The sequence below is a fragment of the Lepidochelys kempii genome, chromosome 9 (genome assembly GCF_965140265.1).
Source record: "Lepidochelys kempii isolate rLepKem1 chromosome 9, rLepKem1.hap2, whole genome shotgun sequence".
NCBI classification, from domain to species: domain Eukaryota; kingdom Metazoa; phylum Chordata; order Testudines; family Cheloniidae; genus Lepidochelys; species Lepidochelys kempii.
The window spans coordinates 31,243,519-31,256,139 of record NC_133264.1 but is presented as its reverse complement, the minus strand read 5'-3'; the positions used below and the strand labels follow the sequence as shown (position 1 = coordinate 31,256,139).

Below are 12,621 nucleotides of genomic sequence, written 5' to 3'. Positions count from 1 at the left end.
AAGAAAAAAAAGCTTTTGTCGCTTATTAGATTCCACTATACGTTCCACGTCTAAAGAGGCTGTATGTTCTGTGGGTTGTTTTTTTTTTTAAACTCATTATTATATTAACATTCTTATATTCTCAAGATGTTGTTAATACTTATGGGTAGTGAGGTGAATGATGCACAGAGACCAGAATTATAATTATTAGCCTATGAGTGTAGGTTTCTTACTTGCTTTTACAGAATGCAATATCAAGGAAATCAGATCTTTAATTTTCATGAAAGAGGAGATTTGATTTTGATATTTCTGTACAATGATAATTTAAAAGAAAGCGGGGGGGGGGGGGGTTCAGAACACAGGTGGGAGGTTTAACTTTCTTTTTAGGGATGGAATGAACCAGTTTGAGGAAGCAGCAGCACCGGTGATACTTTAGCTGCAATGCACAAGCTTATTCTTTACTGACAAGTGAGAATGTTGATGATACCAATTACCCACTTTATGGTAAGGAATAGTGAATGATGGAATGCAGCATTCTTTTGATGATATGCTCAAATACTTTGCAATAACATTTCTAACACAAGACTGATTTTAAACCGTGTTATTCTCATCCCTCTTTATTTGTTGTTTAGAGTGAAAACTTCGAAAGGTCTTGAGTTGGATTTATGAAGGAAAAGAAGAAATGAGGTTGTTAACTTCAATCAATAAGCTGATGATTTCAGAATGCTATGAATCTAATGTTTGCATTGTGATTGTGTAGGCTTATCTTTTAAACACTTTTGCTTGCTCTCTCATGATATCTTGCAAGATAATCTAAAACCTGACATTCACAGCAATGTTTAAGGTTGAGAAATCAAGCACTCGGAAGTCAGGAAATTTCATGAGTTAGGGTGGCTCCAGCATTACCAGGGATCTGTTGACTTCAGTGGGACTACTCATGTTCAAAAGCTTTGCTGAACTGCAGACCAAATTCTTTGCTAGCATAAATTAGTGCAGCTCCATTGACTTCAAAGAAGTTATGCCAGCAGACAACTTGTCTCATTGATTTCTCCAAAAAAAAAATAAAAAAAAAATTACATTTTGAGTTTCCAGCATCAGCCATTTTTGCTTATTAAAGCCCAGTTCTGATTTGTCAGAGACAGGAATCGTGGCTTTCCCCATGACTGAACAATAGAAATGTGGCTGAATGAATTTTTCTCAAACTTAAAAAGAGAGAAACTATCTGAGATTAAGCATGGAAAATCTCAGCCCAAAGTATTTTTCAGTCAGATTTATGAGGTTCATATAAGCGCTTTACTAGCGAGGATACTAGGAAAAAGAGTGTATCAAGATATCAAATGAAGCTGCAGATCATGATCTGCTGACATCTCCTGTGGCTGGACCCTACAAGGTTTTGCACAGGCCTCAGGGGTACTTGTATATTTTGTACTAATTGAGATGTATTCATTAGGAGGGGTAGGAGACTCTGGTTGTGTTTTGCAAAACCTCTTGAAGTGTTTTTCAAAGTCTTGTTTTGCAAATGTATTGTGGTCTGTGTACACACATGCGCACAAACACATTTGGAGGGCATGACGGGTAAATGTGTATCACCCTTGGGCAGCCCACAGAGATCTGTGGGGGAGTTGGAGTCCTGCGACTGTTGGCAGTGTGATGCATTCTTTAGTGGCTGATGAGAGTTTTGAGCAGCACTTATATACAACAAGTAGGGGTAGGGAGCAGTGCTCAGGAGTTATGCCCACACTTCTTTGCACATTTCTCAGGCAAGGCTGGTGGAGTGGACTGGCGATGACAACGCACAAAGAATTGCTCCAATAAAATCAGGAATGAATTAAGGACAAGGGAGATAAATGTCATGTCAAACCTACATCGTACAAAATCACTATTCCCTCCTCCTGGGTGCACCACACTACAGATAGAATGCTTGTGGGTCCCCTCTAAACTGACCACACATGAACCACCCCCATAGCAAAGCCCCTCAGCAATTAAGAGTTCATTGGTGGTTACTAATAATGCTCTGGTGGTTGGTGTAAACTTTTTCCTAACCCCAGTGTTATTCTCAGATGTGTCTAGTTCCAGCAGAACTTGTGTGGGGAGTGACAGGCTAGCTAAGAACTGTGTACCAGGGTTTTCGTTAGTGCATTGTTCTTTTTCTAGGTCATTAGCCATACTCTCTAATTCTCTTTTAATGCAAGAGAATAGATAGATAAGTCTCTTATATCTATTCCTGTACTGTCAGTATTCATAGAAGATACAGTAATCCTTCCTTCTTGCACTTCTTAGGAATGTATGGCAAAATCCATACAAAAGGTTCAATAATAAAGTAATTCACTTAATGGTAGCAAAACTCCTGGCTGTTTAACTCTAGCAGCAACTAAAACTCGTTAATAGGAAAATATGTACTTTAAATATCCAATCCGTTGTGATACATTATGCCTGTTACATTACAATGGATTGTTTATGCTCATGCTGGGATAAGTGCTGTAACAGCTCAGTATATAGCAGGGAGTAGGGTTGCCCTCAGCTGACTAACTCAATGAGAGGCTATGGGATGATCTTCTATTGGTAGTTGAAGGAAATCTTCCTTAATTCAAATGTCAATGGCCTGTGTCTTTTAGGACTGAAGGAAGATGTTTCTATTCCCTGCTCTGTGTTTGTATGTGATTATTGAGTAATGTCTGATTCACATGGCCATAAGATGTATAAATGATGCACTAGTTGATATCAGAACTTTAAAGAACAGGAGTACTTGTGGCATCTTAAGAGCCTAACAAATTTATTTGAGCATAAGCTTTCGTGGGCTACAGCCCACTTCATCGGATGCATGCAGTGGAAAATACAGACTAACACGGCTGCTACTCTGAGAACTTTAAAGGAAAGTTGTTGTTTTTTAAAGCCAGTTGCTAAGTGTGGTAAACATTCTGTCATCCAGGGTTATCAAAATATAAATATATACAATAATAAATGATCTAGAGAAGGTAGATTGGGCACTTCAAAACTTCCTGTTTCATAGCATGAGAACAAGGGGACGTCCATGAAATTAATACAGCAAATTCAAAACAGATACATGAAAATACTTTTTTTCACAATGTGGTGTTAAACTGTGAAACACATTGCCACAGGATGTTGCTGAGACCAAAAACTTAGTGCGATCCAAAAAGGGATTGGACATTGATATGAATAATAAGAATATCCAGAGTTATGAGAGTTAATGCTAACATATTCTGGAAGAGGTATTAAATCTCATGTTCCAGGGTTAAAGATCATCTTTGTTAGGGATTAGGATGGGACTATGTGTGTAGGATGGAGGGAGAAAAGACAGATTATTCCATATCTGCCCAATGCAAGTTTTCTTGCACTTTCCTCTGAAGCAACTGGTGCTGGCCACAGTCAGCGGTGGGATACTGGACTAGAAGAACCATGTATCTGATTCAGTGTGGCAATTTCTATGTTTATTCAATAAGGAAGGTACATGTGCTGTATGTGACACCTCATGGAGGAACTAATGACCATGTCATGCCCATTGTGTGGCCTGGTCTCCACTGATGTGTTTTGGAACTTCTCTCAGTACTGCTGTAGCACTGGTGCAGGTCTGTTGGTGCTGGCAACCGTCACGGGACTGGCATAGGCTGGTAGGAGTCCTTTTCACCACTACAAAGCAGGGCTAAATGCAACGATAATAAATAATGCTGGTAACCAATCCGTGCTACCACTCCCATTGCTGCTAGCAGCTATGGAGCAGCACTGATGCTAGGGCCACAGAAAAAATTGAGAAAATGCTCCGTGTAGAAGCAGCCCCAGTGTGATCAGCAAGTCAGGGTTAGTTCTGATTCGGACGTTGTATTTGCAAGTTGATGTCTCTGCTGGACAGTTGTGGGTGTGGAGATGCTGTGTTGCCAGGCAGAATGGAAATCCCCCTCCCCAGTTGGCTTAACTGAAACTGTACCTGCATTCTCTGGATACATTTTACTTTTCCATACTATTTAGGCAATATTCTTAGGCCTCACAGACATAAGGGAAACATTGCTGCCATTACCAGCAAATGGTTCCTTCACTTTCCCTAAGCTGATGTTGAAATTGTCACTGCCCATCTAAGGTACTTACGTGGCCCCCCCGTAGCATAGTATCTGAGCACTTCCCACCGTTTAATGCATTTATCTGCACAACAGCCCTCTGAGGAAGGGAAGTGCTATGTACCCTGTGATGCTGGCAGACCAGGTCAGATCAGGGCCACAAGCCAATTCACTTGGGTGTTAGTACAGATCAAAGTGTTAAATGTATTCAGATGTAAAAGTATTCAGATGTTAAACTTCATGAAAACTAGTGGATTGTTACTTGGTATTTTCACTTTTCTGTTCCTGTTACAATGTAATAGCTAATATTTAGGCTGTGAATACCCCTGTTGCCAAATAACTAATCAGACATAAAAGAAGCCTTTGGGGAATGCTAATGAAGGACTTTATCAGAAAAGGTGCCAATTCCAAAGCAAATGGCCATTATGTGTGGTGACATGAGGTCAGAGACTCAAAGTGCATTCCTACATGTAGCACCTTAGAGACTAACTGATTTATTTGAGCATAAGCTTTCGTGAGCTACAGCTCACTTAGTAACCTTTTCTTTTTGCGAATACAGACTAACACAGCTGTTACTCTGAAACCTGTCATTCCTACATGGGTAGAGGGACTGTCAGCTTGTGTTCTGTGAGAAGATATAAATATGAATTCAAAGAAAGATCCTTTATCTCTGACTGTTTGAACTGTTACAGGGAAGTGTGCCAGATCCAAAATGGAGATTCCCCAGAAACAATCTGGGTACCCTGAGAGACTAAACCTGTCACTTTGGGGAACTGTCCGTTTATTACATCCCTGCCATCGTTTGGAATTACAAACAGTGATTCACCTATACATATATTTTACTTCCTTTAACTGCTGAATAATTCTCATTCTTTTTTCATAGTTAATAAATAAATCTTTAGTTAACACTGGCAGCCAATTCTATAGTAGTCTTTGGTGTAAGATCCAGAGTACCAGTTGATCTGGTGTTAGTGACTAGTCTCTTGGGACTGGGAGAAACCTGATAGGGTGTGATTTTTGGTTTAGGACCTTTTATCACAAAGTCTGGGTGGCAAGATAGGCTGGAGAGTCTAAGGGGACTGTCTTTAACCCCATGGTAAGACTGGGATAGTGATCCAGAAGTTCACATTTGTTACTGACTTGTTGAAATCTAATTATAGAACATACCACCAGTTTGGGGTGTCTGTCCTTGTTTTCTGTCTGTCTGCCCTGAGGAAGGTGCACTCAGTTGTGAGCCACTCCAGACAGTGTGACATAGCCTCTCTGGGCCTCAGTAAAATGAGTTACTTGCCCAAAGTTACACAGGAAGTCTGTAGTAGAGTAAGGAATTGAACCCAGATCTTAAATTAGCACCCTAATTAAGGATTAACCACCTATCCTTATTTTCTGTTTAGCTGCTCTTTGAGGCAAGTCAGCTGTGTGTCCCCTATGTGTCCGTGCAGCACCTACCACCTGGTGAACACTACTTCAACATTAATAATGTGGCTAGGGCAAGCCTGCCTATACCTCTACAGACAGTATGCCACCAGGTCCCAGTCACACTTCCCGCAATAGGGCTAAAACCAGTTTTATGCCTTTAACACCCATTCAGATGGAGTAAAGGAGGAGTAGAGAGGCTGTCACTGACAACCAGAGCTGGTCAAATCATTCTGCTTATATCCTACCTGTAGCTCTGCTGCTGTTTGACATAGTAGAATTCCTACTTTTGTTCTGGCTGCTCCTCAGAGAAAAGAAAGCAGAATTGTATTATTTCTTCTCCCTTTCCCTTATTTCTCTTTAGTATAGCTTTGGCTTTCACAAGAAGGCTTATCCCCAGCAGAACCTCATTTTGCCCATTCTGGCTCGTGACTCAGCTGTTTGCCTGTTTGCCATATTCAGTAACTCCTATTTTCTTTCTCTTTAAGAGGAAAATTGTCTCAGAGAGTAATCACTTTTCTGAGTACATTTTTAACAAGGTGGGTGAGGTAAAGATATTAACTCACCCACTGAGTGTATGTGTGTGTGTGTGATATGCTGGGACCAACACGGCTACAACACTACATTTTTAATAGTCATTTTGAATTTTGAGCTTCATTGGTGTCAAGGTTCCTCCCCCACTCTGAACTCTAGGGTACAGATGTGGGGACCTGCATGAAAAACCTCCTAAGCTTATCTTTACCAGCTTAGGTCAAAACTTCCCCAAGGTACAAAATATTCCCCCCCGTTGTCCTTGGACTGGCCGCTAACACCACCAAACTAATACTGGTTACTGGGGAAGAGCTGTTTGGACGCATCCTTCCCCCCCAAATACTTCCCAAAACCTTGCACCCCACTTCCTGGACAAGGTTTGGTAAAAAGCCTCACCAATTTGCCTACGTGACTACAGACCCAGACCCTTGGATCTTAAGAACAATGAACAATCCTCCCAACACTTGCACCCCCCCTTTCCTGGGAAATGTTGGATAAAAAGCCTCACCAATTTGCATAGGTGACCACAGACCCAAACCCTTGGATCTGAGAACAATGAAAAAGCATTTTAGTTTTCTTATAAGAAGACTTTTAATAAAAATAGAAGTAAATAGAAATAAAGAAATCCCCCTGTAAAATCAGGATGGTAGATACCTTACAGGGTAATTAGATTCAAACATTTAGAGAACCCCTCTAGGCAAAACCTTAAGTTACAAAAAAGATACACAGACAGAATTAGTTATTCTATTCAGCACAGTTCTTTTCTCAGCCATTTAAAGAAATCATAATCTAACACATACCTAGCTAGATTACTTACTAAAAGTTCGAAGACACCATTCCTGGTCTATCCCCGACAAAGACCAGCATATATATATATATATATATATATATATATATATATATATATATATATATATATATATATATATATATATATATATATATATATATATATATATATATATATATATATATATATACAGACAGACAGACCCTTTGTTTCTCTCCCTCCTCCCAGCTTTTGAAAGTATCTTGTCTCCTCATTGGTCATTTTGGTCAGGTGCCAGCGAGGTTACCTTTAGCTTCTTAACCCTCTACAGGTGAGAGGAGCTTTCCCCTGGCCAGGAAGGATTTCAAAGGGGTTTACCCTTCCCTTTATATTTATGACAATTGGTGTGGCCAGATTCAAGCTTGTAGCCTTTAAACATGCAGCACTCTTCAATACCAGCTGCTTCATGCTTAGTTAAAATTTGCGCATACCTTTAGCCTGGCATATATCAAATCTGGCATTTCTGACATATATCAAAACACTGCATGGCACATCTCTTTGGCACGATAGTCATGCTTCCCTTCCTGTCTAATTGTGCTTCATCTTTTCTTGTTTCCTAGGGGGTGGGGTCTCTTCTCCACTTTGTGAATACTTCTCATTAGTGAGATTTATGCATTATTAAAATGAGTACTCCCAGGAGACAGTCATTCTAGCAAAATGCATTGAATTTTGTCAAAACAAGCAGTTTGTCTTTGTAGCCATCCGCAAGTACTGGAAAGATTTAGTCAGTGATTGTGGACTGATAGTAAACTGGCCTTTGGTGCCCAGCTATGTCTGGAAAATCCCTCCGTTTCTTTCTAAATTACATTGTGTGGAAATATCTAAATCAAATCTCCTCCTCCTTCATGAAAAATAAACAAAGAGAGAGCTCTGGAGAGCCAGAGGCTCTGATTTCTGTGCTGGGTCTCTAATGATTTGTGCATTGTAAATCTTCCTGGATCACCAGAGGCCTCTTGGTGGTGGTATGGAGGTGACCTCATGGCTGTAAGGCAGCCACTCCAACTCTTCAGGAGTCCTTATGTGCTAGGATGGATGGTGACTGCGAGCACAGCACTATATGAGCAGCAGGTACGATGATGGGAAAGGGTGTCACAGTGTTTCTCATAAAAACAATAGTTGCTCAGAGGGGATAAAAATTATGGACTTGTAACTGTTATGAAGCTGCAATTCCAGTGAGTAGCTGCAATTCCAGACAGTGAGGTCACTGTCAACCTCGTTAATCAATAGAGTGATGGTTGTGAATGAGAATACTGAAATGCAGTGGCAGTTGGGCTTACAATTTTTAAAAATGATATGGTGCAACTCCTGTCACCTATGTCTCCTGCTCCCTTCTATTTCCTCTTATCCCATCCCCACTTTCTGTCTCACATGTGTCTGGTTCCCTACTTTTCTTTCCTTCTCTTCGTTTCATATCCCAGATGACTGTGGCTTTCCCACCCAGAAAACTTGAAGCAACAGCTTATTCTTTGCTCTCTCTCTATAATATATTTAAAGGCAGTATTCGGAATTTTGTGAAAATTTTTTTTTTGTTTTTTAAAATGCAAGTTCCTCTTTAAAAGCCAGCACAAGTGCACGTAAAGTGCACGTAAAGAAATCTCAGACTGGATCACTTACCTTTTTCCCTTAACAACGACTGTTGTTTATAATATGTTGTGACATTTATTATCCTTTAGTAATGAGGACAGTGCTGCACAAAGACTGCGCTGCTCCAGTAGTTTAATAAAGTCTGACTCCTTGTGTGTGTGTGTGTGTAGAACTATTTTTAATTAGCCTCCATCTCAAATGAAGCTACGATGTACACAGTGAACACCAGAAAGAGCCTTCTAAAAGAGCAGGTGATTTAGAAACCTATTAGTGCAGGAATCTTGAGTTGTCAATAAAAAATGCAATTTGGCTCTATTGGTGCATCTTTGAAATTGATGCAGAGGAAAATAAAAATGGAAGAGAGTGGAGAAATATTTACAGACACACTTCATTTGGCCTTTTTCTTTACTCTTCTTATATTGTGTTGTAAAAGTTGAAAGGGAATAAATAAAAATAAGGCTGAGTTTACATTACATAGTAGTGATGGCACTAGGTTTTTCCTAGGCAGGGCCGGCTCTAGGATTTTTGCAGCCCCAAGCAAAAAAATTTTTGGCCACCCCCGCTTTTTTTCATGCCCCCCAGCCCCCGGCTCCACCCCAACTCCGCCTCTTCCCAATCCCTTCCCCAAATCCCTGGCCCCGCCTCCTCCCCCAAGCGTGCCGCATTTCCCCCACCCCGCATTGCTTCTTGCAGCTCCCTCCTTGCAACTCCCTGCCCTAGCTCACCTCCGCTCCGCCTGCTTCCCTGAACATGCTGCTGCTCAGCTTCCTCCCCCTCCCTCTCAGGCAAGGGAGAGGCAGCGCGTTCAGGGGAGCAGGCGGAGCGGAGGTGAGTGAGGGGGTGGGCTCAGGAAGTAACGGGGGGGAGTAGAGGAACCGCTCCCCACCCCAGCTCACTTCTGCTCCACCGCCGCAGCCTGCCCCAGCGCGCTGCCGCTCGGCTTCTCCTCCCTCCGTCCTTCCCTCCCTCCTAGGCTTGCCACGTGAAACAGCTGTTTCGTGCGTGGCAAGCTTGGGAGGGAGGGGGGAGAAGAGGAGCTGAGGCGGCGCACTCAGGGGAGCAGGCGGAGGTGACTGGGGTGGCAGGGGCACATTTCTAGGGGCAGCTTGGCCGGCGCCAGAATGCCGCCCCTAGAAATGTGCCACCCCAAGCACCTGCTTGTTTTGCTGGTGCCTAGAGCCGGCCCTGTTCCTAGGACACTAGTAACTATGACAAGAAAATTCCATTACCCTTCTGGTAAGAGAGTGTTCATTAAGGGATCACTCCAAAGGCCAAAGAATTCATTGAAAATACTGCCACTGACTTCAGTGGATTTTTGATCAGGCCTTAATTATTTCCTCTTAGATTTTGCAGGAACAGGTCCTGTCTGTCCTGGGTACTTTAATGGCCCTTATCACTGTAGTATCTGTTTCACAATCTTTAATGTATTGGTCCTCACAACACCTATGTAAGTTAGGACAGTGATATTATCCCCATTTTACAGATGGGAGAACTGAGACACTAATGGTTTGTCCAAGGTCACACACACAGTCTGTGGAGGAGAAGAAAATTGAACCTGGTTTCCTAAGTCCTAGGCTAGTGCTCTAAGCATTGGACCATCCCTCCCCTTTCAAAATGCCAAACCTTCCTACCCTTCCAAACTCTTAACGGGGGTGGAGGGCATTTAGCATCATGGAGGTCTGGACAGTTAGACAGCAGACTCCATGGGGAAAAGCCACTGCTTTTTGTGGGCCTCCTGACCTCAAATATGGAATTACTCATGCTCTAGAGATGTGGGAGGGGGAGGGTTCACTCACTCCTGACAATAACTTATGAAACATCCAGGAGGATACATCACCATGACTATAGCCTTTCTCTAAGATGCTGCTTGCTCTGTTCTTGAGGCATTAATTTTACATGCCTGTTCTATCTTCTGACTGTTTTTTCAAGTGTTTTGAGTCTGGCTTTGTAATTACAGCATTGCGGTAGAATACGCTTATGGTGATGGTAGAATTGCCATTCTGCTATAATTATGGTGGAAAAGTCACTTTCATTCAGAGCCCATCTTTTCAGATGTTTGTAATTTCCTGAAAAAATTTGCATTGAAAATCTGCATTGCTTGTGCATGACCAAAAAGAGACCTTTTGCAAAAAAAAAAGTTTTATCAAACTTAATTTTGCCATTGATGAATATTTTTATGCCTTGAGAATATCATTCAGAAGATCTTTTTATGCTTAGATAACGAAAAACAATCAACTTCTTTTTAGACATTCAAATCTTTACATGTATAGTGGATTTATTTCAATGCTTGATTTTCACATAGCTAAAGGGGATGAATTAGTGATTTAAACACATTGAGTTTGTTATGCCTACATTTGCTGGTATCACAGATTTGAATCCCACCAGGCTTAACTTAGTTTTACATCCTTCTAAGGAAGATAAATTCAGTTCCATACAGTTTACTTATGTGTGAGTCTTACATAAGACCTGAAAACCAGTGGTGTCCTTGACAAAATTTCTCTTCCCTTCATTCTGCTGAGTATGAAGTCAGGAGATTCGCTAGCTAGCTAGCTGTCTGCTAAATTGCTGCCTTCAGCCCCAGAGGTGGCTACATTTCAATGGTGGGGAAGGTGTTTCTTGTCTGTATTTCATTTATAAAGGACTTTGGTTGAATGAATGTACTTTTAGGAAAAATTTATACGAAATTGAACTGCCCTGATGTTTTTGACCTCGATTTCCTTGGTAGCTTCTGATCAGTATTTTCTTTTCTTTTTTCAGAATAAGAAATACAACCATTATGATCAGGGCAGGCATTTTTCTGAACAGCCTCGAAGTCTTCTTATCTTTGGGTTCTCCTGGCTTTAAAGTTGAAAATGAAGTAATTTTTCACCATTGTACAGCTTTTCTACATTTTTAAACGTTTCTCTGCCTTTTCCTGTTTGTAAATCTAAAGCCAGATTCTGACCTTGGTAGGCTGATGCCAAATTTATATCAGTATAATTGAGATCAGAATCTTGGTCCACTGACTGTTAGTTAACTTTTGCTGGGGAATATTTCTCCCTTACCCCAGTACTCCAAATCTTTCAGTGACCTCTAATCTGAATTTTAAACTGTTGCTTATGAATAACAAATTTAGCTCCATTTTAGTAAATGAACGGCTGGTGATCCTGTCCTGCTGATCTTTACATTTATTTATTCGTTGTAAGTATTCATCAATAGTCTGGATGAATATTTTTTCAGACTCTGGTTTATTTGAAATTCTTTCCCTTGACTATTTTTAAGTTTTTATTGGACTGGTTTATTATCAAAGTCATGTGGCATTATTTCATTAGGTGAACTTGTTGGTATATGCTATACCAACAAAAGAACTGCTTCTTCCCTGAGAAGCTATGCTGGCAAACTCCATCTAGTGTAGACAAGGCCTACGTCGCATTTGAGATCCATGGATCTCAAAGCACTTTACAAAGGAGGTCAATTTCATTATCCCCATTTTACAGAATAAGAAATGGAGGCACAGTGGGATGTGAGGGAAATGACTTTCCCCAGGTCGCTCAGCAAACCAGTGGGAGAATCGGGAATCGATCCCAGGTCTAACACACATGTCTGGTGTGGATTTTTGTTTTTGTTTTTGGGTGAACAATCATTTTTGCTAATATTAGTGAAACTTTTGGGATTCATTAGCATAATCTTGTACACCCTGTAGAAGTGTGAATATTTGTGACTAATGAACAACACAACCCCACAAATTTCAAGAAACCAAACAGGCTGCTTTTGCTCATCCCCCAAACATTTTCACATGAGTTTAACCATTTAATTGAGTTCTAATTTGTATGCATAGTTGATATAGTTTAGCTCCTGAGCTAAAATATTAGTGTGCAAATACCAGCTGCAGTCTTGTATCCACTGGTGCTGAAGAATTTGCTGCTTTTGGCAAATTACCAAGAACATTTGGGTGGGTGGTTTGCTACCTGAACTCACTACCTGACAAAGACTACTTCTGTCTGTGCTATCAGCAGGATACTAAAAAATCCTTTGGGAGAGAATGTAAAATGCAATTCTCAATGTGCACCGCTTCTACAGAACAAAGGATAAAGCAAAGGCTTTCTAAGAAACAGAGATCAACAAAAGAGAATTTATATTAAAGAATCTGTCTAATGAAAAAAACAAGAATAAAACCTGCCTAGGTTCCATTAAATTAAAATCATAGTTTTTTTAAAACAAATCGCCTCTCAA

The 12,621-nt window shown here is 40.8% G+C and overlaps 1 long non-coding RNA gene across 1 annotated transcript; it reads left to right on the top strand.

Annotated features, from left to right (window-relative positions):
• The first annotated feature begins 378 nt into the window (after positions 1-378).
• Positions 379-11,230, top strand: LOC140916888 (uncharacterized). The gene is made up of 3 exons (XR_012160681.1): positions 379-483; positions 612-666; positions 11,167-11,230. It is a non-coding gene; the product is annotated as an uncharacterized lncRNA (long non-coding RNA).
• The last annotated feature ends 1,391 nt before the right edge of the window (positions 11,231-12,621 follow it).